Source organism: Rattus norvegicus, chromosome 15, assembly GCF_021556685.1.
Source record: "Rattus norvegicus strain SHRSP/BbbUtx chromosome 15, alternate assembly SHRSP_T2T, whole genome shotgun sequence".
Lineage (NCBI taxonomy): Eukaryota > Metazoa > Chordata > Mammalia > Rodentia > Muridae > Rattus > Rattus norvegicus.
The window spans coordinates 11,421,241-11,445,028 of NC_141548.1; the positions used below are offsets into that span (position 1 = coordinate 11,421,241).

Sequence of the window (23,788 nt, forward strand, 5' to 3'; positions counted from 1 at the left end):
AGAAAAGGAACACGAGTGGCTTGTTGCAGTGCAGGCTTCAAGGAGGAAAAATAAAAAATTACCTGACAAATTTAGACCCTAAATTTGTACTTGTTAGGGGTCCAGACACGATCTCTCCTTAGAGCAAGGCCTCCCATCTGTGGTAAGTCATGTGCTGGCGAGGGGTTAAGCTTTCTCTCATGAAGGAGCAAAGAGGCCATTGTTGAGGCTTGTGGGCCCCTTGATCTCCAGCAGGTACTGAAGCAGGCCATTGCAGCATGAGAGCAGCTTCGGCCATTATGTGAAGCAGCAGGCGTGGCTTTGTGCTTGCAGATGAAGTGGCCTGCTGCTTTGGACCCACTCTGGCACTAGTGGCTCACTAGGAGTTTAGACAGAACTCACAGCTTATCATTTAGAAATCCTATATATCACAGAGCCTACCTAATTACTCTTGTTAAAAGTATTACTAATAAAAATAGCAAATATCCATTAGTCACATAATTAGTTTAATGTTTGAGTCAAAGCAATTTCCTAGTATACAACTCATAATAATTCAGCTATATGAAATTTGAACTGCAATATGTAGAAATTATAAGTCGGGCGGGTGTTAAGGATGTTGGCCAGTGAGTAGAGTGTTTGCTTGTGTAGGATGCGTGACGTCCTGGGTTTGCTTCTCAGCACCACATAAATAGGCCCTGAAAGCACATGACTCTGATTCCAGCACTTGTGGGATGAAGGCAGGAGGAGCAGAAGTTCAAAGTTGTCTTCTGTGTCTTCTGTTATTTAAGGACCATCCTGGGCTACATGAGCTCCTAAAAACAAACGAAACAAAGCAAACAAGCAAACAAACAGAAATGAATAATGAAGGAATAACAAGTTTCCCCAGAAATGCAATTTGAAACAAAATATGGATAATGTATTAACCAGAGAAATGTACTAAACCTAGTGGTTGATTCCCCATAGAGTACAAATAAAAACGTTGGTTGGACAAAATTAAGACTTCATGTTACGTAGTTCCTGAGTCTAGTGACAGATTAGCTGATTGCTACCTCAGGTCTCCACCCTCACCTCCAGCCATTAAACTGCTTTCGTCAAATGCTACTGAAACAGATGATGTGAACAACACTGGCCCCTTAACAATGGCTATTCCAGATGTTACTCCTTGGCGTAGGTAACTCCCAGTGGCACGGGAAGATATGACTCTAAACACTTACGAAGCATTTCTGGCAGCTTCAGCCTGCACATCACTTGCAAATTCTACACCTTGCAATGTCATTCCTAGTATTTTCATGATAGAGCCTCAGATAGTGGTGCTCCCCCAACTTCTCCCCCCCTGAGTTGAGGACTTGCCAAGTCTGCTCTGAGGGAAGCAGACCTGGGGTTTCCTGCTGGTCCAGCACCTGCAGCTCACTGGCTGGCCGTGTCACAGTGCAGCAAGGCCCTTGTTTTCTAGCAGTGCTTGCCTGTGAGGTTGCAACTCCACAGCCTGCAGGCATGGTCCCAACACCCTCGGTCCACCCCTGAGGCTCCTCCTGGCCTTGGAAAATCTTGCTGAGCTCAAATAACTGGTACTGAATTGTGGCTATAAATGTGACTGTAGGAATTAGAGACATTCACTGAAAGTTCCATAACTCATTTCCTTGTTTTTCTAGACTTTGGGGGAGAAGAATCTAGACAATAAACATCGCTCTACAGTGCTAGCCAACATTTTTCAAACAAGTGTTGTTTAGTCATTCTGTAGGAATTTCTGTAGAAAGCAAAAGCAACAACAGCAACAGAAAGATAATTTCATTTGCACTCTATGTTTCCTCTCAGAATAAATTGGGCTGGCAAGATGGCTCAGCAGGACACCGATCCTGAGGACCTGAGTTCAGTCCTTGGGACACACAGACTAGAAGAGGAGAATTATGAGAGTTGTCCTCTGGCCTCCAAACATGCTGCTTGGCATTTATACACCACTTCCCACCACACACATGAAATAAAAATAAACATGATACATTTTCTCTAAAAGGAGAAACCCTCCCATGCTACAGTCTTACAGGCAACTTCTGACTTTGTTCCAAGGAGGCTTAATTTCCTGAGATCAGAATTCCAGATCAAACTGGTTCCCTGACATTACTGCTTCTGTCTGACTCTCTAGAATCTTGTAATTTTACTTACATTCTCCTCTAAACACTTGGCTTTCCACACACAGCCCCCTGGCCGCCATCCATCTGTGTCTGGGATTGGCATTGGCTTCAGGGTCTTCTGTTTCAATAGGACCCTGAAGGCTCTGGGAATGGAGAGAGGGCCTGTGGCCCATATTTCAGGAGACACATAAGATACAGTATCTATCCTAGTTCAAGAAGAGGTAAAATGAGGTTCACAGAATGACAGCCGCACTCCCAAGATCACTTGCATGATTTCAGACCATTTGTGTGAAGTCCAAGTCTCCCTCCCCAATGCTTCTGGCCCTTGGGGTGGTGGCATTTTGCAGCTGTTTGGGGGACCTTGAATGGATGCACAGTAGAGCATAGTGATGTCCCAACAGCCTCATGTAATAAGAGAATTCAGGGCAAAGATATATTTGAAAGATGTAAAATATTTCCTGTACCCTGTTTTGTGGACTGATAATCACCTGATGCATAGAGAGCCAGGTGTCAGCTACACCTGAGTGCTTGTGGCCAGTAGAAATGTCTCTGTCTGGTGTCATCAGCCAGCTGACCAGGTAAGAATCCAGATAGAAAGCTGGGTCTTCTTTGTCCTGACTCATCATTCCAATCAAAAACCATTTAGCCTTAAAAATGTACTTGTGGCTGGGCATCTCTTGCAGGGGCCAGTGGTTTGATTCACAGCACCAATATGGTAGCTTACAATCCTCTCCAACTCTGGTCTCAGGGGATCCAGTTCCCTCTTTTGGCCACTGGTGGAACCAGGCACATAAATGGCATACAGACACACGTGTAGGCATAACACCTATACACCTATAACGTTAAATAATTTTTAACGTTAGCAGCAATGATGATAATGATGCTGGTGACGTTTTTTTTTGGTTCTTTTTTTCGGAGCTGGGGACTGAACCCAGGGCCTTGCGCTTCCTAGGTAAGCGCTCTACCACTGAGCTAAATCCCCAGCCCCGCTGGTGACGTTTTAAAGGTATATTTGTAGCATAATATAATTTCACAGGAAAGAATGGGAGAGAGCCAGAGAGATCCTGTGCTGGTTCCATTCACAGACACACACAGACACAGACACAGACACAGACACAGACACAGACACAGACACAGACACAGACACAGACACAGACACAGACACAGACACACACACACACACACACAGAGAGAGAGAGAGAGAGAGAGAGAGAGAGAGAGAGAGAGAGAGAGAGGGAGTTTCAGAAGATTCTGTTAGTTTTTGTCATCTTGACACAAGCTGACACTTGGGGAGAGAGAACCACAAGTGAGGAGCTGTCTCTCGATATCACATCACAGGTGAGGAACTGACCCCATCACACTGCCCAGTGGACAGATCTGTGAGGTCATTTTCCTAATTGCTAATTGATAAAGAGGACCCATCCCTCTGAGGGCAGGTGGCCTTGGGCTATACAAGAACTGTAGCTGAGTGGCCAGGGCACAGTGCTCCCCATCTTCAGTGGTTTCTGTTTCAGCTTTTGCCTCCAGCTTCCTTGAGTTCCTGCCTCGACTTCCCATAACTGTAACCTGCAAGTCAAATTAACTTGTTCCCCAGCAGGTGGGTTTCGGGCAGTTTTTTTTTAAATCACAGCATCAAAAGCAAATTGGGACACATACTGAACTGTTATGTCGAAGTTGGAGAAAAAGGAAAGCAAGGTGCAGAAAGAGAATCTCAACCGTATAACATGGAAATCGAATAGAGACCATCTAGGCCACTGGGAAAGGTGTGTGCTTTGCTCATCCCAAGGATCTGAAAAGAGAGAGTCAGATATCCTCTCAGGACAATGAACTGCAGGCTTCCAGATGTCAGCAAGGTGCTAAGCCTCAGTATTTCCCTGACTCATAAGCACTCCCCCAATTCATTGCCTCTGGGGCTGAGGCAACATCTGCAGCTTCATGTACCCATCTATCCATCATCCACCCATCTATCCATCATCCACCCATCTATCCATCATCCACCTATCTAGCCATCATCCACCCATCTATCCATCATCCACCCATCTATCCATCATCCACCCATCTATCCATCATCCACCCATCTATCCATCATCCACCCTTCTATCCATCATCCACCCATCTATCCATCATCCACCCTTCTATCCATCATCCACCCATCTATCCATCATCCACCCATCTATCCATCATCCACCCATCTATCCATCATCCACCCATCTATCCATCATCCACCCATCTATCCATCATCCACCCATCTATCCGTCATCCACCCACCCACCGACTCACCTACCCGTATACCCACAGCCACATGATTCAACCCCTTCCAAACCAGACATCAAAGTGGAAGAAACCCACAAACTTCAAATTTTTGCCGTGAGTACTTCGAACATTAAACCAGGAAAGTAAAAGTAAAATTGCCCACGTATGTATCTGAGGCGTTGTTATAAAAACTATCCAAAAATAAGTGCAGCTGATAAACAAGTGACTGTCTAAGATAGCAGGAATAACAACAACAATGATGATAATGTATCAAAGGTGAGAACATTGCTGTACACTGTTATAAGCAAGAGCAGTTTGAATCCTGGTGGTTCTCTGCGTTTTTCTCTTCCTACCCCTTTCTTCCTTACTCTCCAGCTCTCTTAGTTTCTAGGTAAAAATAGACACTCTCTATGTGGGGATGGCATTCTTTGAGGATGATGGCCTCCCCGTAGAAAATGAGTGTCCCAGTTACTAACCAGAATGGAAACACGGAGCACCCAGAACACCCCTCTAACATATTTAAGTCGCCGTCCATCATAGAAAGTCTTTGAGGATAGCTTCCAACCGCAACTGGTGTTGAGGGATTTCCATGGTTGTTGGCCTCAATGGCTGAGATATGACCAGCTCTGGCCATTCTTTCAACTAGCTCTCACCTGCACACTTGGGGATGTTTTTTTACCACTTCCCCCCAAAATGGTTGGACTAGACCCTCAGATTACCAAATCCCTTCTGCACACTATGGAAATCTGTTACAATATACCCATGAAATAATGATAATACATCGTAAGCACGAGACGTTGGTGAGATTTCTTGTCCACCAGGAACAAAAGAGCAAACAGATGGTGAAACTCTATGTCTGTTCTGGAAGGTTAAAAATATCGTCAGTCATGCACTCAAAAATTGGCAGCAATAAACTTCTATTATTGTGTAAGTGGCTTGAAGGAAAGTTTCAGGAGTAGAACAGCCTGGGCAGGTCACCTGCAGCAGGAATCTTTCATGGTTTTGGTTGCCCAGTTGTGCAACACACATGTCTTTTCACAGGGATACCATGAACCGACCAACGGACAGATACCATCGAAATCCAACCTGGAGAACCAATGAATTTTTTTTGAAGTTATTTGAGGAGAAAAGGTGAGGGCTTACATACAGGAGCAGAAACAACTCAAAGACAACTGCTTCACCAGAGGTCACCACAGCATGGGTGACAGCTCACAAAAGGTAGGAACCGAAGCTCATCATACAGCCTGCACGAAGCTCAACAGGTTGGAAAGGGTTCCTTTCCAGTGACTGGGTTCGAAGCCTCTCCCAGGCAGCTCAGCTAGTTTCCTCCTCCTCCTCCCCCTCTCCTCCTCCTCCTCCTCCTCCTGCTCCTCCTCCTCCTCCTGCTCCTCCTCCTCCTCCTCCTTCCCCTTCTTCTTCGGAGCTGATCTGTTCTCAAATCTTTGGGGCTCAGCTCCCCTCCTATCAGAAGGGGACTCTAAGCTTTTATTGTTTACTCTGGCAGGAAAGGGCCCAGTGACTTTGGTCAGTTTTGGAGATCTCCTGTTGTTTACCTTCCTGATTAGAAAACATACCCTGAGCTTGTAGGTGGTAGAACTAGGTTCAGTGAATTAGTAAGCTGCTGTGAGTTCATGGTGGGGGCTGAGTGTTTTATGGACCCCACTGGCAGGCAGCAGAAGTCCCAGCTCCTAGATGGGCCACAACTGAAAGTCGAATTTCTGTCTCAAAGCTGTGTCTCATTCCCAGACCAGTCCTACTGCAAGGTTGACAGCACTATCTTTGGAAACTGAGGATGGATAAGATTCTGATGATGGCTAATCTTCATTGTCAGCTTTACATGATCTAGAACTTTACACCAGCTAGAACCACCTGAGGCTAGAACCACCTGGGGCAGGTCTGTGAGCAGTTATCGTGATTAGGTTAGTTGAGATTCGATGACTTGCCCACCGTGGGTGACACCGTTCGTTGGGCTGGGGTCCAGAGTTGTGCCAAGGAGCGAGTAAGGCAGACAAACGTATTCACTGATCTTCCTGGCTGTGGTTTCAATGTGATCATTTGATTTAAGCTCCTATCGCCTTGAATTTTCCACTGAGATGGAACGTATCCTTGAGCTGTGAGGCAAAATAAATCCTTTTCTGTTAAGTTGCTTTTCTTGAGGTATTTTATTAAACAACAGGAAAGGTAATCTGACAGTTCACCATTTTCTCAAAAATCCTGAGACATACTCAGCATTCCTTTAGAAACACCCTGGATTTTAACTGAGAAGCAGCTTTTGTGGCTTGTAGTTAAGAATTCCAGATTTCTTTTAAAAGATTTTATTTATTTATTTATTTATTTATTTATTTATTTATGAGTACACTGTAGCTGTCTTCAGACACAGCAGAAGAAGGCATCAGATATCATTACAGATGGTTGTGAGTCACCATGTGGTTGCTGGGATTTGAACTCAGGAACTCAGTCAGTGCTCTTAAGAGCTGAGCCATCTCTCCAGATTTTTTAGCTTGTAGATTTTACTCATATATATCAGAAATAAACAGTGCCTTAGTTAGGGTTTTACTGCTGTGAACAGACACCATGACCAAGGCAACTCTTATAAGGACATTAAATTGGGGCTGGCTTACAAGTTCAGAGGTTCAGTTCATTATCATCAAGGCAGGAGCATGACAGCACCCAGGTAGACATGGTGCAGGCAGAACTGAGAGTTCTGCATCTTCATCTGAAGCCTGCTAGTGGAAGACTGGCTTCCAGGCAACTAGGATGAGGCTCTCAAAGTCCACGCCCACAGTGACATACCTACTCCAACAAGGCCACACCTTCAAATAGTGCCTCTCCCTGGCCCAAGCATATACAAACCATAACAAACAGCTACTTTGATTTGTCTAGTCAGAGCCATGGATAAGTTTAACCAGAACAAAGATGGCCAAGATGTGCAATACCGCCAAGAGGGGCAGGTCTTTGGATGATCCCTCAGAGGCAAACCACAGCCTAGCAGAGTGATAGGTACATTTGGGTCCACGACATGTAGAATGTCACTCAGGCATCTCCTGTGTTTCTCCTGGAGAACTGGTGAGCCAAGGAGATAAGTTCCGTGGTTGCTTGGGCTGTTTCCAACTGCCTTTCATTTTTATGTCCCAAAGAATGGTGCCCCACTGTTTTTAAATGTTATTTCCTCTTCCATGGTTCACTGAAGATCTACATCTATGTGAGGAATGAGGACAGGGCAGATGACTAGGTCTTAGGAAAGGTTTGCAGGCAAATTCTGTCATCTGCTGGATTTTTTTTTCAGAAACAACTGTGAAATATGATATCAGTGAATATCATATCTATAATATATATACATATTATATATATTATATATACATATATATATATATACATATATATATATATATATATATATATAGAGAGAGAGAGAGAGAGAGAGAAAGATAATAAATCAACATGGTCTACCATTGTTGAAATGGGACTAAGAGTCTTACCAGCAATCCACTAGCCTCATATCTACTTGTGATTTCACACATCCAGGGTAATTCCTTCCTAGATTTTGAGATGACCACTCTAACACTTCTCTCTCTCTCTCTCTCTCTCTCTCTCTCTCTCTCTCTCACACACACACACACACACACACACACACACACACACACACACACATAAACCCCTAAGGTTTATTTTTTCTGTTTTAAAAATTCACATAAATATGCTACAAGAATTCCCTTGTGTCTTTTCCTTATATTAAGAGGTCCAGAAAACCAGGGAATAAAATGTTCAATTTCCTGGGAAGCATGCTGGGATCCTGAGAAGGAGCCACTACCAATGGGCCTTTAGTCAATGATGGCCCTGACTTAGGGACATCTGGCAGGAGGACACAAAAAGGCCTGAACTGAGCTGGTTTCTGAAACTCTTCAAGGTCTCACTAAATATAAAGGGACGAGGATAGCAGACAACTGTATTCATCAGTACTGTATTAATGTCAGTGCTTTGTCCCTAACAATTATATTAGAGGTTACCTAACCCTTCTGGAAAACTGCCCTAACCTTGCATAAAAAGGAGCTTGTGAGCCCCTTGAGTCTTGGTCATTTTGATGAATGGTTGATCCCTGCATGCTGGTAGTTTCTGAAGGCTAAAGACGCTTTCCCTCTGCTTATTATTTGAGTCTCTAGTCTTTCTTCAGTGGTTCTTGGACCCTAACAATGTAATACTATAGCATTAAAGTGTGTCTATATTGTCACAAGTAGATTTGATTTTATTGCTATGTGGTATTCTGTCATATGAACTTGGCTTGTTTTGTTCTAGTCTAGTCTAGTCTAGTCTAGTCTAGTCTAGTCTAGTCTTCTATTCTATTCTATTTATTCTAGCCTTCATGAGTTCATGACTGGTTGCTAATACTTTGGGGTAACAAATGAAGCTACTGTGAGCATTCTAAGCATAGCTTCTGTCATGTGCACTTATATATTTTGTACATATAAGCCTAACATGGGACTTCAGGGTTAGAAGATATGGGTAATTTTCACTTAAACAAAAAATGTATACTTCACTTATGAAAATAATGCTAAATTATTTCTCAAATAGCTTTTTAAAGGTGTGTGTGTGTGTGTGTGTTAGTGTGTATGAGCATGTGTGTGCATGTGTGTGAGTATGTGTATGCATGAGTTTGTACTGATGGGCTCATGTGCATGTGTGTGAGTATGTATGTGTGTGTGTGAGTGTATGAGTGTGTGTGTGTATGAGTGTGTGTGTGTATTAGAGTTCCTACCTCTTCTCATCCAATTATATTGCTATAAGTTGGTATTTTTGCCTGGCTTCTAGGTTGTACTAACCTGCAAATACCAGTGAAACTTGTATATCCCCTTATTTATTGAGCAAATAGCAGTTAGTTAGGCTTGTCAAATTGAGTCCTTCATTGGTTTCTTCTTTGAGATTTTGTTACCTCAGCCTGGATTGCTCACAGCAAATGCCTTTACTCACTGTTTTATGGAAGACACCCTGAGAGGCAGCAATATAGAGCCAGAGACTGGGCAGGTTACCAGAGTTGTCAGAGTCAGAACTGTGGCTTGAGAGCTCTAACAGACCAGAGGCTCTGTCACCTGTCTTGATAAGCCAATTAAGAATCAAATAATAGTGAAAAGCAGAGAAAAGAACCTATCCAAAATGGCCACACTAGTAAGAACAATTAAAGTGTTCCAATGATTGCCCTTGCATGTCTATGGGCTCCTAACATGAAATTGGGCTTAAATAGAAGGCAAAGGTATGCATGGTTGGGCAGCTATGGTCCTGTCCATCACTGACCCAGCAGCATCTGGACTCCAGTCTGGTCTGACAAGTTGTCAGAACTGTGTTAAATCTTTCCTTGGGAGATGAGTGTCCTCCCTAGCGGATACTAGGCTTCAGCCTTTCCCTTCTCTAGCCGGAGATTTCTCAGAAAATTTCAGTTCCTCTGAATCCACAACCTTAATTATAATGGTCAAACAGAGATGACATGATTCTCTCTTTAGATTAGAACATCTTAGCCTGCTAGGACCATTGTGGAGGGGAAGATCACATGGCACTTGTAAGGGCATCTGCTGGCCAACTCACTTTTTCCTCAAATAATGGACACAAAAAAATTCTGAGGACGTACTCATCACTCTAGGAGCCTGCAATACCTTTTTTAAAGAGAACTCAATTCTGTCAAGATGTTAATTGTCTTGGTCAACTGGAACTTACTTTTACAAGAAATCTGAAAGTTTTATTTTTTACATTTTCAATTAGCATATATTACTCACACAGAATGAGGGGCTTCGTTACACCATTTTTATACATGCCCGTATGTGCTTAGGTCATGCCTGCCTTTGTTTCCCTCCCTTGATCTCCTCATCCCATTCCCTCCCTCTTCCGAGTGAACTCTCTTCTGATTTCACGTAGGGACATAGTCTAGATTCTGCCTTGTGATGGGAAGCATGGGATATTTGTCTTTCAGAATCCTTTCCCAGTCTGTAGGCTGCCGTTTTGTCCTATTGACAGTGTCCTTTGCCTTACAGAAGTTTTGCATCTCCATGAGGTCCCATGTATTAATCTTAGAGTCCGAGCCATTCCTGTTTAGGAAATTGTCTCCTATACCAGTGGGTTCCAGAGTATTTCCTACTTTCTCTTCTGTGAGATTAGCGTACCTGGTTTTATGTCTTTATCCTCTTGGACTTGAGTTTTGTTCAGGTTGATAAATATACATCTACTTTCATTCTTCCACATGCAGACGTCCAGTCAGACCAGCACCACTTGTTGAAGATGCTTTCTTTTTTTTTTTTCCATTGCATTCTTTTGGCTTCTTTATCAAAAATCATGTGACCATAGGTGTGGGATTATTTCTGTGTCTTTGATTAGATCCCATTGATCAATTTGCCTGTCTTTGTACTGACACCATGCAGTTTTTATCACTGTTGCCCTGTAGTACAGCTTGAGGTCAGGATGGATGGTGATTCTTCCCGAAGTTCTTTTATTGTTCAAGATTGTTTGGGCTATCCTGTACTTTTTGGTTTTTCCGTAAGAAGTTGAGAATTGTTCTTCAAGGTCTATAATACATCGTGTTGGAATTTTGATGGGGAATGCATTAAATCTGTAGATTGCTTTTAGTAAGATAGCCATTTTACTATGCTAATCCTCACTATCCACAAGCAGAGGAGATTTTTTTCATCTTCTGAGGTCTTCTTCAATTTCATCAGGGACTTGAAGTTCTTGTCATACAGATCTTTCACTTGTTCAGTTAGAGTTGCAGTAATATATATTTATATTATTTGTGGCTGTTGTAAAGGGTGTTGTTTCCCTAATTTTTTTTCTTGGCCCATTTGTCATTTGTATAAAGGAAGGCAACTGGTTTCTTTGAGTTATGTTTATATCCAGCCACTTTGCTGAAGGTGTTTGTCAGCTGTAGTTCTCTGGTAGAATTTTAGGGGGCTCTGTGTTTATGATTTATATTTTATCTAGTCCTTTCGTTTTTAAAGATTTATTTATTTTATTTATATGAGTATACTGTAGCTGTACTTCAGCCACACCTGAAAAGGGCATCAGATCCCATTACAGATGGCTGTGAGCCATCATGTGGTTGGAATTGAACTCAGGACCTCTGGAAGAGCAGTTAGTGCTCTTAACCACTGAGCCATCTCTCCAGCATGATTTATTTTTTGTACTGACTGATAGGCTCATCTGCACGTGTGCACCTGTGTGTATGAGATAGAGACAGAGATCGATGGGGAGTACAGTAAGTCCATGCATACTTACCATGTGTTCTAGGTTGACCTTACACTTGAGCTTCTGACTCTGCCCAGGATTCAGAATTCACAGGTGTCCCTTAGCACATCCAGCGGATGTTCATCTGTTTGCTTTCTTGTGGGAAGGAAACTGGGAAAACCTGTAAATGTATGAAATACCAAAAAGGACAGTGATAAAGAATGACTTGCCTACTGTGTAACACTCATTAGCCAATGAGAAAGGGCCGTTTCAAACCAATCCAACAAAACACCCTCTGGGTCAGATCAAACACAGAGAAAAGCTGTAATGCTTTTCTCATCTGTCCTTATGTCCCCCTTAGACATGCTGCCCAACCAAGCAAAGAACAGCCACAAAATCAAATTAAGACAGGTAGAAATGGGAGTGGGCTGGCCAGAATATTCCAGGTAGTACTTACATGCCATGAGCTATGCAAGAACGAAATGGTCACTCTGGATGTCAGAAACTTACCTACCATACAGAAAAACACTGGGATAGTTTGTCTTGATTGTCAACTAGTCAGAACCTGAAACCAATGACACATGCTACTGAGCCTGCTAGAGAGAGCATTTTCCCTCAGAGGGGACAGCACTAACTAATGGTCCCAATCTAAAATGGTGGGGCTGCCTGCCTGTGTTCACTTTTTGCTGAGCTAGTGCATTTGTTGTTGTTGTTGTTGTTGTTGCTGCTGCTGCTGCTGCTGCTGCCATGGCCACCACTACCCTTCCCTGAGATCAGACTCCTGCTTCTTTGACATTCCAATGTAGACTGAATAGCAATGACTCCTTTGGAATCTTCCAGGCCATTGATATCAGTTTGGGGTCGCTGAGATTTCTAGCTTCCTGGGCTTGGGAGCCACTGAGCTTGTCCAGTATGAAGACAGCTACTCCTGGACTGCCCAGACACAGTAGTGTAGGGCAATCTGATAAATACCTTTTATCATGTACAGTTCTTTGGGAGGGGCAGGTAAGAGCCCACTTATTAGGGAGTCAGATGTTAGTAACTGTGGCCCAGTAGCACAGATCCAGATTAGTCAAAATACCATGTTCCAACATGGGAGCAGCTTCTCTCCTCTTCCTCTCTCTCTCTCTCTCTCTCTCTCTCTCTCTCTCTCTCTCTCTCTCTCTCTCTCTCTCTCCCTCTCTCTCCCACCCCCTTAATCTGTTACTTGTTACTAACAGATTGCTACGTCTGACATAGAGGTGGCCAAGAAATGACTATTAGAGGACTAAAAATAGCCCAAAATAAATTGTAATTAGGCTCCAGCCCTGCAACATTCCAGCTGCTCCACTGAAATTCTAATCAGTTGATCAGCATTAGAGAACAGATCAAATCAGCTTGTAGACGGAGCTGCCTTCCTGAAGTTCTTACTGTTTTCCCATCCGCTCTCCCCTTCAGTAGACAAAACATGTGGTAGGATTATTACACTTAGAGTAATCAAAAGCACTGCTTGGCCTAATGGAGGGAAGGGAACAGGTGAACGAAACACACATTTTAAACAACTTAGAGTTAAAAATCTAGGTTCACCACATGCTTTACAGTTACCATGCTCCATAGACTCTGCTCTCTGTATTCAGAGCTTTTACACAAACCTGTTATTTTTTTTAATTCTATTTTTTTCTCATTTGTCAGTTTTGATCTTACAGCTATAACCTCATGCTGAGTGGCTAGTTTTACCTCTGTTAAAGACAGATCTTTAATAATCAAATTAGAACTACTATCTACAGATGCTGAACTGATCTGTTTCTTTTTCTTCTAGAAAATCCTGCCTGCTATGAGCTCACTGTAAGATAATCTTAAAATTATCAAAGTAAAACATTTGTAGATTACATTCATGTATCTTCTGGATATACAAAGAAGTCTTTGCAGTTAATAAACTACAACAAACCTGTAGAGGGCCGCTGCCACCACAAGATGGCGCTGGCTTCCACTGCGCCCCACGTGGAAGGCCAGGATAGCTTCCACCATTACAAGATGGCGCTGGCCTCCGCCGCGCCAGCCGACTTCCTTTCAGGAAGTAAACTGTGTGCGCATGTGCAAGAGTGCCTTCGTGCCAGGTCTTTGCCCACTCCGGGGCGTGCCTTATGAGATCATGGGTGAGCGACCAATCAGGTGTGGATGCACCGTGCTAGGGTGTATATAAGCCGCACTATGCGGGCGCGCGGGGCGCTCTCCTTAAGATTTTAATAAAAGTTTGGCTGCCGCAAGGATTCGTATGTCCCCATGTGTTTTCTTGCTGGCGAGGTCACGCGTGGGATATTTGGTGCCGAAACCCGGAACAAAAGCCACACCATTGCCAGGCACCAAGGAGGGCCTCCGTTTCACGGAAGGGATCTAGAAGCGGCAGGAATTGAGGTAAACTCCGAGAGACATGATAGGAAAGCATGTCAGAAATAGAGCGTAGTGAAAGGTTGCAATGAAAAAATGATACTGATCGATCTCAAGCACCAGGCCCTTCTGTGGTCTTACCACCGTCAGAGGTGATAGTACGGGGAAAGGACGCCCCAGGGACAGTGGCCACCTCGGCTACTGAGGGAAGGACCCCTGCAAAAACTGTGAAGAAACCGAAAGTTATGGATCCTTCGTGGACAAGACTGGTAATTTTGTTTATTTTTTTCTTTGTGTGGGAAGCCGTTACAGCCGCTAGGACAGGTCAGAGGGTCCTTACAGAGCAACAAGAAAGTATGTCGGAGGGAGAAAAGGTCTCTAAAGAAAAAACGAAAAGAAAAGGAGATAAAAGGAACACAGTATTTTGGGAGAAAAATTTTGTCTTTGTGCTGGTAAAAGGTGTGATCAGGCTCTATAAGATTTGCAGTGTCATACTGACTAGGCTTGATAGAGGCAGACCGCCTGAAAATTTATTCAGGAGAATCAAACAAAAGGACATCTCAATGCCCATGCACAGCTTGATGGAGTTAATGTAATTGGGTTGTGAGTGGAAATACTCAGGACTGTGTTTCACTTCCATACCATTGGCGAATGTCAGTCGTGCTGCTCAGATAATATATCTCAGTATCTTACAGGAATTTGGTTTCAACACGTTGATGGACTAGTCCAGGAATTGAGACAATCCATCGTCCATATCGACTCCACTCGAGTGGATAGTCACCGTGAACACCATCTGGTTTTTTCCCTCTTTGTCTATTGTCTGTCCCTGGTGCACCAGGATGTCCCCATGTCTGTCAGTGTATGTCTGTGGTTCTTGTTTCTCGTTGTTTAAATGTTTTATGTTTCATGTTCGAAAGAAAAAATGGTAAAAGCTTTATCTGCTGGTCGTTTGCACCTTGATTTGGTTTTAACTCGTTTCAAAAAGGGAACAAATGAATAAAAAAGTTTCAATCAGGCCTTTAGAGCCCTGCACCTGTAGCTAGGAACATAGGTCAGCTGGAGAAGCTGCCCAGAAGCTAAGCATCTGCACGAGCTGATCTTAAAGGTGCCAGCACCTTCTCAGCTTCTTTGGTACAAGAGTTGAGAGCTGTTTCTCTTAGAGAAATCCCTGACTTATTATTTGACTCAACAGGTGACAAGGTGCTTCTCTTAAAATCATAGCAAAAAAGGTAAAAATGGTGTTTGGTCTAAATATTAAAGATATGTGTAGCCAAGTCAAATTGTTTCTGATTGGTTTTAAATGTGTAAATATGCTCTACTTGCCTTGGTCATAGATTGTTGGCTTTTTAGTTATTGGATATGGTTAAAAGGGTATAATATTGGTAACAGAAAGTTGACATAAAGCTGGTAATTTGGATGAAGTCATTCTAGATAACATGGGACATGGGCCAACCTAGGGAAACAGGTCTAAATTGAGATAATATTTTTATGGAATTCTTATCCTAGAAACCAGGCTTCTAAAAGAATTTAGGACAATGTCTCTTTGTTGAGGTATTGGAGACCACACCATTGTGCGTTCATATATAAGAATTGGCAGTCAAACTTTGTACTAGTTTGTTGGAGATCGAGTTTTGCTTTCCTAGTTGTGGTTTGCCCAGAAGTTACTGTATTTTGATGCTAATTCCACTGCCCCTAGAACAGCTGCCTAGTCACATACTCAGAACTCAGGTGACCTTCCAATGTTGTGGCTGTGCTCTGGTGTTACAAAGAGAACTTAAAGATTGTGATTAAGGATTGCCAGTGTTACATTGACTAACTCAAACTTATTTTTAATTAAGGAAAAATCAAACAGGTAGAGACTGTTACAAGATTTACAAAGGATTGATGAGGTTTTGGAACTCGTGAGAACATTACAGCCAGTTTACTTATTCCAACTGCCATTTCAAGATAGATTCAGAGGATTGCTAACAGCCTTGTATTAGGTAATTTTGTTGCTTCTTCAATGTAAAAGGTTAGAACTTAAATCTTTCAGTGTATATGGAAATTTTTACTACAAACCTTTGCTCTCAAAATGAGCTTTAATATTTGGGGAGTAGCTGTTACACTACTCCAGAAAAGAATATTTGAAGCTAATTTTAAGCTTCTAAGGATATGTTAATTGGCTAAGTACCTCACCCTACCAGAGGACTTAGGTCTTTGTTATGCACATTGGAGATAAAGCTTCAGCTGTGTTAGTACAGAGTTGTGGACTGGAGTCATGGAAGTATTTTGAAAAGAAACCTGGTAAAACATATCTTATTCCAAACAACAGTTAATTGGTTATTACAAAATACTGATATTTGGCCTATTACATATACAATTTTTTCAGACAAAATTGATAATTTTACTCTTTACATGCTTTTGTACTTCCTGTATATTTGTGCATACAACCCATAGGAAATGCGCTTAGTGTATTTATAGGTGGTTCATCTAATGAAAAGGCTACATATATGATTGGATCACTTGTTTATTCTCTTGAGTTTCCCCTGCTTCAACACAGACTATTAAATTCCGTAGTTTAGCCACTGCTTTTAAATCAAGCCTTCAATTCATATACTGATAGCCAATGTGTGGCTTGTGGTTTACAATTGATTTCAATTACTTAATGCTTTATTAGAGACAGGTTTTCTACTTAAAATCAGTGAGTGATTTCAGTGTAAATTGTCTGACAACTCACTGTCCTTTCAGTGCTCTGGCTCAGACAACTAAACAAAACCATAGACCCAGTTCTTTGAAAATGGTAATGGAGTTGATATGAAAAGAGGAAGACTCCATTTGCCTGCTTTCTGTTCCCAGCCTCACCCTGCCAGTTCAGGGATTTCTAGTACGACTAAATCTGGACAGTATTTACAAGATTTGACATTTCTAATTAATGCTTATGTTTAGGTAAATAAAGTTTGTGAGGTGCTAGAGAAATGGCTTAGTGGTTAAGAGCACTAAGTACTGTTCCTTTATAGGACATTTAAGAACTCAAACTGGATTGCCTGGGCTCCTTAACAAGGGAGGACAATGATACCAGACAGATTGTAGGCCTTACATAGGAACAATTAGTCAAAAAATCTCATTCTTTATATATCCAAAACAATAATGCTGGAGACAATAATTTGGTATACAAGTCAATTTATAAATACAAGTGCTGAGTGTCCTCAATTTAATCCTCGAGGATTTACCTTAATAAATAATATCTTTGCTATATCTTAATAAATAAAAAGGGGGAGTTGTCCCTGTATGCTAAATAATGCTCCTTTTATTTCAATTTTAAAATTTGGATGCCAAAGTTTATGGCACCCTACAACTAGGCATACTTCTGCCTAGGTGAAATAGAAAGATCCACATATTGACATGATCCTGTCCAGATATTTTACATGGGGAAGAGGGAATGTTTGTGTTTTTTCTACAGGATGCTACAAAAGTGTGCCAGCTGCCTGAGTGGTTGCTGAGACTTGCTGATCCTGGTTACATGAAGATTCAGCTCTCGTGGTTCGGGTCCCTGGAGTCATTCCTCTTCCCTGAGAGGAAGATAGAAGATTCCCCTTCATCCTTTGTCATCAGAGATTTTGCCGTTGCTGCAGTCAGTGTTACCGCTGCGTGTGTCCCGTCCCACTATGGCCCGCTCTCTGACCCTCTGTGCACTGCTGCTTTCTGGAGAAGACTGGACTCCAGCCGTTGCTGCCCCCTTCATTCCCTGGTGACTCTTGCTGCCTTAACTGGTCTTTTTACAGACTGTAGCTTCACAGGAATGCCACCTGTGTAAAGCTGCTGTGGACTGGGGAACTCTGCCCTTGTTGTACAGATCTCAGAAATGGTTCCATTGTCTGCTGGTTGTTCCAGAGAAAAATGACTGATCCTGAACTGTCCTGGAAAAGACCTTGACACTTTCGCTGCTATTGTAGCAGCCATTACTGCTGCAGACATTGTGTCTGCAGTGTCTGGAGTTATCCTCCCCCAATCTATTGTTAGACAAGCACAGTGGGTGAACTTTCTGGAGTAGTTGCTAACAATGGGAAATTCTAAATTCTATTATAGGAGCGGCTTGACTACGGCCCTTGGTGGTAACAGCTGAGGTGAACCAGATGAAGTGCCCGCTACTTATCGGGAGTGGCTCTGTTTGGTGCAGCCCTATGCTGTGGATTAGTGTTCATACTATGGTTGGTTTGCAAACTCAGATCTCAACAGAAACGTGACAAGGCCATTATCACTCAAGCACTTGTGGCCATTGTACAAGGGGCCTCCCCTGGAATTTGGTTATCTATGCTCAGGAATTAGTCGGTATCTGAGTTCTCTGCTCTTGCACCCCATGGATCTGTGGATCCATTGCACTGGGATGAGAGAGACTCTCTCTCGGTATCTGAGTTCTCTGCTCTTGCACCCCATGGATCTGTGGATCCATTGCACTGGGATGAGAGAGACTCAATGATCCTTTGTTCAGCCCTTCCACATCGCTGAGGTTTCCTCATTGCATGCAATAGGGTGATCATGATTTGTTATAAAATAAATGATTTGTGATAAAAAATAAATAAATAGGGGGAGATGTAGAGGGCCGCTGCCACCACAAGATGGCGCTGGCTTCCACTGCGCCCCATGTGGAAGGCCAGGATAGCTTCCATCATTACAAGATGGCGCTGGCCTCCGCCGCGCCAGCTGACTTCCTTTCAGGAAGTTAACTGTGTGTGCATGTGCAAGAGTGCCTTCGTGCCAGGTCTTTGCCCACTCCGGGGCGTGCCTTATGAGATCATGGGTGAGCGACCAATCAGGTGTGGATGCGCCGCGCTAGGGTGTATATAAGCTGCGCCATGCAGGCACACGGGGCGCTCTCCTTAAGATTTTAATAAAAGTTTGGCTGCCGCAAGGATTCGTATGTCCCCACGTGTTTTCTTGCTGGCGAGGTCGCACGTGGGACACAAACCGGATGTGTTCTCCTGTGTGTGCTGCATTCAAGCAGAGGCAGGAGGACTATGAGTTTATTAATGCCAACCTGGACTTTGTAGCAAGTTCCAAGTCAGTAAAGTCTATGTCATGAGGTCCTGCCTCAAACAAACTGGTCAAAAATTGCAATTCACAAAAATGCAAAAATGATAATAAACATTGAATAGCTTATTCATACTGGAAATAAATTCTGATAATAAGTTTCAATAATCGCATACTTAAAGCTCTTTAAAAGTTATCTCAAATGAGGAAACAGCCTAACATACATAGAGACATCACTGTCTTCCACTTGTAAGCGGTATATGGGAAAGTGAATTTTATTTACCAAATTTCAGTCTTAGAATCATAACAAGCTCAGCCCACAATGGAAGCATCTACCCTTATTTGCCACTAAGAAAAGGCAAAGATTGACCAAGCATGGCATTCTTGTTCTTCCAGACTTATTAGCAGACATCGTTGTTGAAGAAAATTACTCTTCAGGCCTCACTTGATGGCCTGGTTGGGAAGGTAGACAGTTAAGGAAAAGGAGACTTGAGTAGCAGCTGAAGGGAACAGGATTTCACAGTTAGCACTGGCCAATGCAAGCTTTCTTCTGGGGACATCTTGAAGGTCACATAGGACCTCCTACAAATTCAGGCACTGATCTGCAAATACCCACTGCGGAACCTAGGGGTCCACTGCTTCCACCTGCCGAATCCTGAGGTGGGATTCTTACCAGTATGTGCCTGTGGTGTGGGCAGGGGTTTTTGAGATCTGGATATTTGGCAACCCACTGTAACTGGAAATCTCCTCCTAACCCTTCAGTCACACAAATGGAGGGCCTAAGAAACAGCTGACGACCCACCAGGACACTGTTGGCATTTTGAATGGACATCTACTTTGGTGTGTATTGTGTCTGGCAGCATCCTTGACCTCCAGGCACTAGATTCCATTGTGTCTCTGTCTGTGGTTATAAAGGTCAAACAGCACCTCCACCTACTGTCACATTATGATAAGAGGCACCAGGACAAGGCTCCATGATGTCTTGTAAAGCTGGGTTCCATCATTAAGCAGAACAAGCACTTGACAAAGTAAACTTCATACCAAGAACCAATTTTAAAAAGTAATTATTTTAAAAAATTAAATTAGCATATAATGTGTTTTGATATGATTACACTTTGAATAAAATGTGCCTTAGTAATTCTTCTTTATGATCCAATTTTTATTTACTACACGCATAGTAAAGGCCTATTTGATTATGAGCATTTTCAATTTATTCTATTCCAGCTTTAGAATTTCCTATTACTAAAACCTAAATTCCTGACTTCCGGAATCCAAGGCAGCGAGTAAGCTCATAGTGGAGTCCATTCAGTTGCCCCTCCCTCCCCTACTGTTGGGTGATGCTGAAGATGACAATGATGCCCAATGGTCTGAGCATAGCTGTGGCCCATCTTTCCACCTCACTCACTCTCTTCCATTCTTGTTGAGGGGATCATTTCTCATTTGAAGGGGACAAATCCCTTCCAGGAGAAGGCTTTCAGCTCCTCTCATTCTTTTAAATCTCTCTACAGGTTAAATTCTTTCCTCACAGAGGGACTTCCCCCAGGGAACTTTGCAGAAGAGGGTCTGACAGAGTCACAGGAGAACGAATAGTACTGTTAACGCCTATCTTCTGGATATTGTACCCACGAGCATATACTAGTTATGGCTATGTGCACAAGACTTGAATACACACACACACACATGCACACAAATACAAACATGCACATACACACACATGCACACAATACAAACACACACACACACACAGAGAGAGAGAGAGAGAGAGAGAGAGAGAGAGAGAGAGAGAGAGAGAGAGAGGAAAGTAGGAAAGGACAAGTTGAGAAGAGGGGAGTAAACAGGAGTTGATGGGAAATAAAAGAGGCAATAGGGGTGAATATGATCACAGGGCATCATATACATGTCAAGTTGAGAAAATAATTGTATAAAAATGTAAGTTTAATGAGAGTCTATGAAAGTGGGATATGGCATTGGACCCAGCCCAGTGTGCTTTTCTATCACCTCCCACTCCTGTTCCTTTCCACCATGTGATTGGACTGGGCTGCAATGCCCAGTTCCCCACCCCTTCCACAGTGGTGCTAACAGGAGCATATTAGATTTCCTCTCCCTGAAAGTTAAGTCAAGATTGATGCAGACAAGGTCAAGAAAGCTGTTTATTGTGGGTCATATGGTGCAGGAGATTTTGGAGACACCAAGTCTCTTAGAGCAATGATGTTGACTTGAAAATATGTGTGTGTGTGTGTGTGTGTGTGTGTGTGTATAATTGTAGGTCAGGTAAGGACAACCAGTCATATCTGAGTAGTGACTGAACTATATATATCTCCTTGGCTGACCTGGAGTTTGCTTTGTAAAGCAAGCTGGTCTATATCTCATAGAGATCTGCCTGCCTCTGCCTCCTTACAGCTGGGATCAAAGGTGTGCACCACTGTGCTCAGATAAGCCTCTTGCTTTATAGACAAAACAGTTGATCATAGACATTCCTTATTTCAAGGATTTAAAAGTAAATGATGTTGTATTCGTCAGAGTAGATGTGCCTCATTACCTTTGTGGTGGTCAGTGAGGAACCTCTCACCAAGAACTGAGTAAACGCATGAAGATTGAAGGACAGGTCTAGGTGGTGTTACAACTCTTAGAATAACAAGCCATTATAAATAGCTAGTTTCAACTTTCGGGATGTTGTCTTGCTTGAATCAGAACGAAGAGCAATACAGGTCTAGAACAAGACAAAGAACTTGGCATGCTCTCCTTCCTTAAAGATGATCGATCATGTGTCATCTGCCTTAGAGATGATCTATCATGTGTCATCTGTGGACTGACGATTATCACCATGAGGCAGTGATTCTCTTCTCTTTGTTCACGAGAATCTTCCACAGTGTTGGAGCTGTCACAGGTGACAATTTGCTTGTACGTTCTATTCCCTAGGAATTGGGCAGGAGATGACAGGTATTAACATGCAAATGGTCTACTGTTGAATGCCCTGGAGGCCAACACTCTGGAAAAGGAAGGAAGCAGGTTGAGTTCAAGGGAAAGCAGTCTGTCAGCCATGTGGCAGGACCAAGAGCTGAGATCATGGTCCAGAGTTGAGGTGAGGGAAAATCATCATGTTGTGGCCCTGTGGACAGGAATGGCACAGGTCTTGCACAAAGTATGATTCTAGGAGAATGACTGACAGTTGAGAGTGGCCGTCTTCCAGCCCACCCAGCAGCTAGGAGAAAGTTCTGGGTAGGTATCTTCCATGCCTCTGCCCTGTTGCTGGAGCGTTTGACAGCCTCCAGACTTGAGTCCTGAGAGTACGCTGCTGTGTAATAACATCAACTAAAAACAAACAAACAAACAAAAAAGGCCTGGCCTACTGAGTCATCTGTAGAGGTCTACTGATCTAACTGTGAACTTTTGGTGGGTTGGAGTTTCTCTCCCTCCCCTGCCACAGATGACCCCTCTTCCCTGGTTTGTCCTATATTTCCACCTCTTTGCATGTCCACAGTTTCCCTCCTCAGCTAGGCTCAGTTGGACTGAGCTGACACCCTACGAGTGCACAGGAAACCATGACAGCTGGTAGAGGAAGAGAAGCAGGGTGTCTCTGGAGATGTTTGTCTTGGGCAGGGAACTAACTTAAGCCAGCCTCCAGGACACAACCTGCGATTAGGAGGGGGGAGACTAGTTTCTGCTTCAACTCCTGCCTGAGACTACACACTGTCTGGGCATGGGAATTCATTCCTAATGTCGTTTCCAACCTCCAGACATGCAGACCTACTGCTCCAGAGACCTGGTGCTCCTGAGGCCTGCAAGCTTGGTACCACTTCTTGGATCTGGAATGATTTTCAATCAGGCTGCTGCTGCTGCTGCTGCTGCTGCTGCTGCTGCTGCTGCTGCTGCTGCTGCTCACAGACCTGCTTTTAAAAATCCTGCATGATAGTATGTTCTAAGTGTTTTCTTCCTGAGTTCTTAATGAAGCACTTCCTGTTTGATACGTCCCTGTTTGTCTGATTCATTCTTGGAGTGGCTGAGATAAGAACGTGAAGGGAGGCAGGAAATTATGTCCACCTACCTTCTTGGCAGTTCGTTTAGAGCCTACCACACCTTCCAAGATGCACGTGTGACAGAGGCACATACTTTACACATTCTCTCACACACATATTACACACACACACACACACACACACACACACACACACACTCATCCCAGATATTACAATAGTTTTATTTTCTTTAGAATAATTAAATCTTTTCACGAAGTCGAGGTGACTACATGTACTGAATTCCTGTATTATTTTACTTACAACATTTAGTCATCTTTCTAAATTAGTCAATAGCAAATACATTTACAAGGGAATATTTTCTAAGGGGTATACTTTCCACTTTCAAAGCAACATAAAATGTTTTTAAAAGGGCTTTGCTTACTGGCTCTCGTTGAAGCTTCAGTGAAAGGAGAGGGTTCATCTCCTTGCTGCTGTGTACTTGGTGACAAGCCGTTACCAATAGTTTATTACAAAGCTTGTTATTGACCGAAAGGTAGTTGGGCTTGGTAACTGTGCTTCAAGAGAGTGTCTCAATCAATATGCTGTAGTCATCACCGAGGCCCTAAGTTCTTGGCATAGCTGCTGGAAACTGAAACGGCATTGGGTGCTGTTGATGGCTTTGCTCTGCTGTTTCCCATGGAGCGTGTAAATGCACAGAAGGAATGAAGAATCCCTGGGTGGCTTCGTCAAGGGTCTTTTGTGTAGACATTTTGTCATCCTTGTATCCATGGATTTCTAGATTGTTTTCGTCTAGATATCATTATAGAAATGACTAATGTGTATTTATTTGCGCCGACGATATCATCCCACTGGGAAAATACTTCCAAACAAGCATAA

General features: G+C 43.0%; 1 long non-coding RNA gene across 3 annotated transcripts in view; it reads right to left on the reverse strand.

Annotated features, from left to right (window-relative positions):
* Positions 1 to 464: 464 nt before the first annotated feature.
* The window catches only part of LOC108352884 (uncharacterized), an 82,046-nt gene continuing 58,722 nt past the window's right edge, over positions 465 to 23,788 (reverse strand). Inside the window, exons 3-4 of one of the 3 annotated variants that reach the window (XR_015638653.1) lie at positions 11,613 to 11,742; positions 465 to 791 (exon numbers count right to left, since the gene is read on the reverse strand). This is a non-coding gene — a long non-coding RNA (uncharacterized LOC108352884). Of the gene's footprint in view, positions 792 to 5,261; positions 5,448 to 11,612; positions 11,743 to 23,788 lie in introns of those variants that run through there. The other 2 variants (XR_015638656.1, XR_015638655.1) reach the window with 2 other exon arrangements.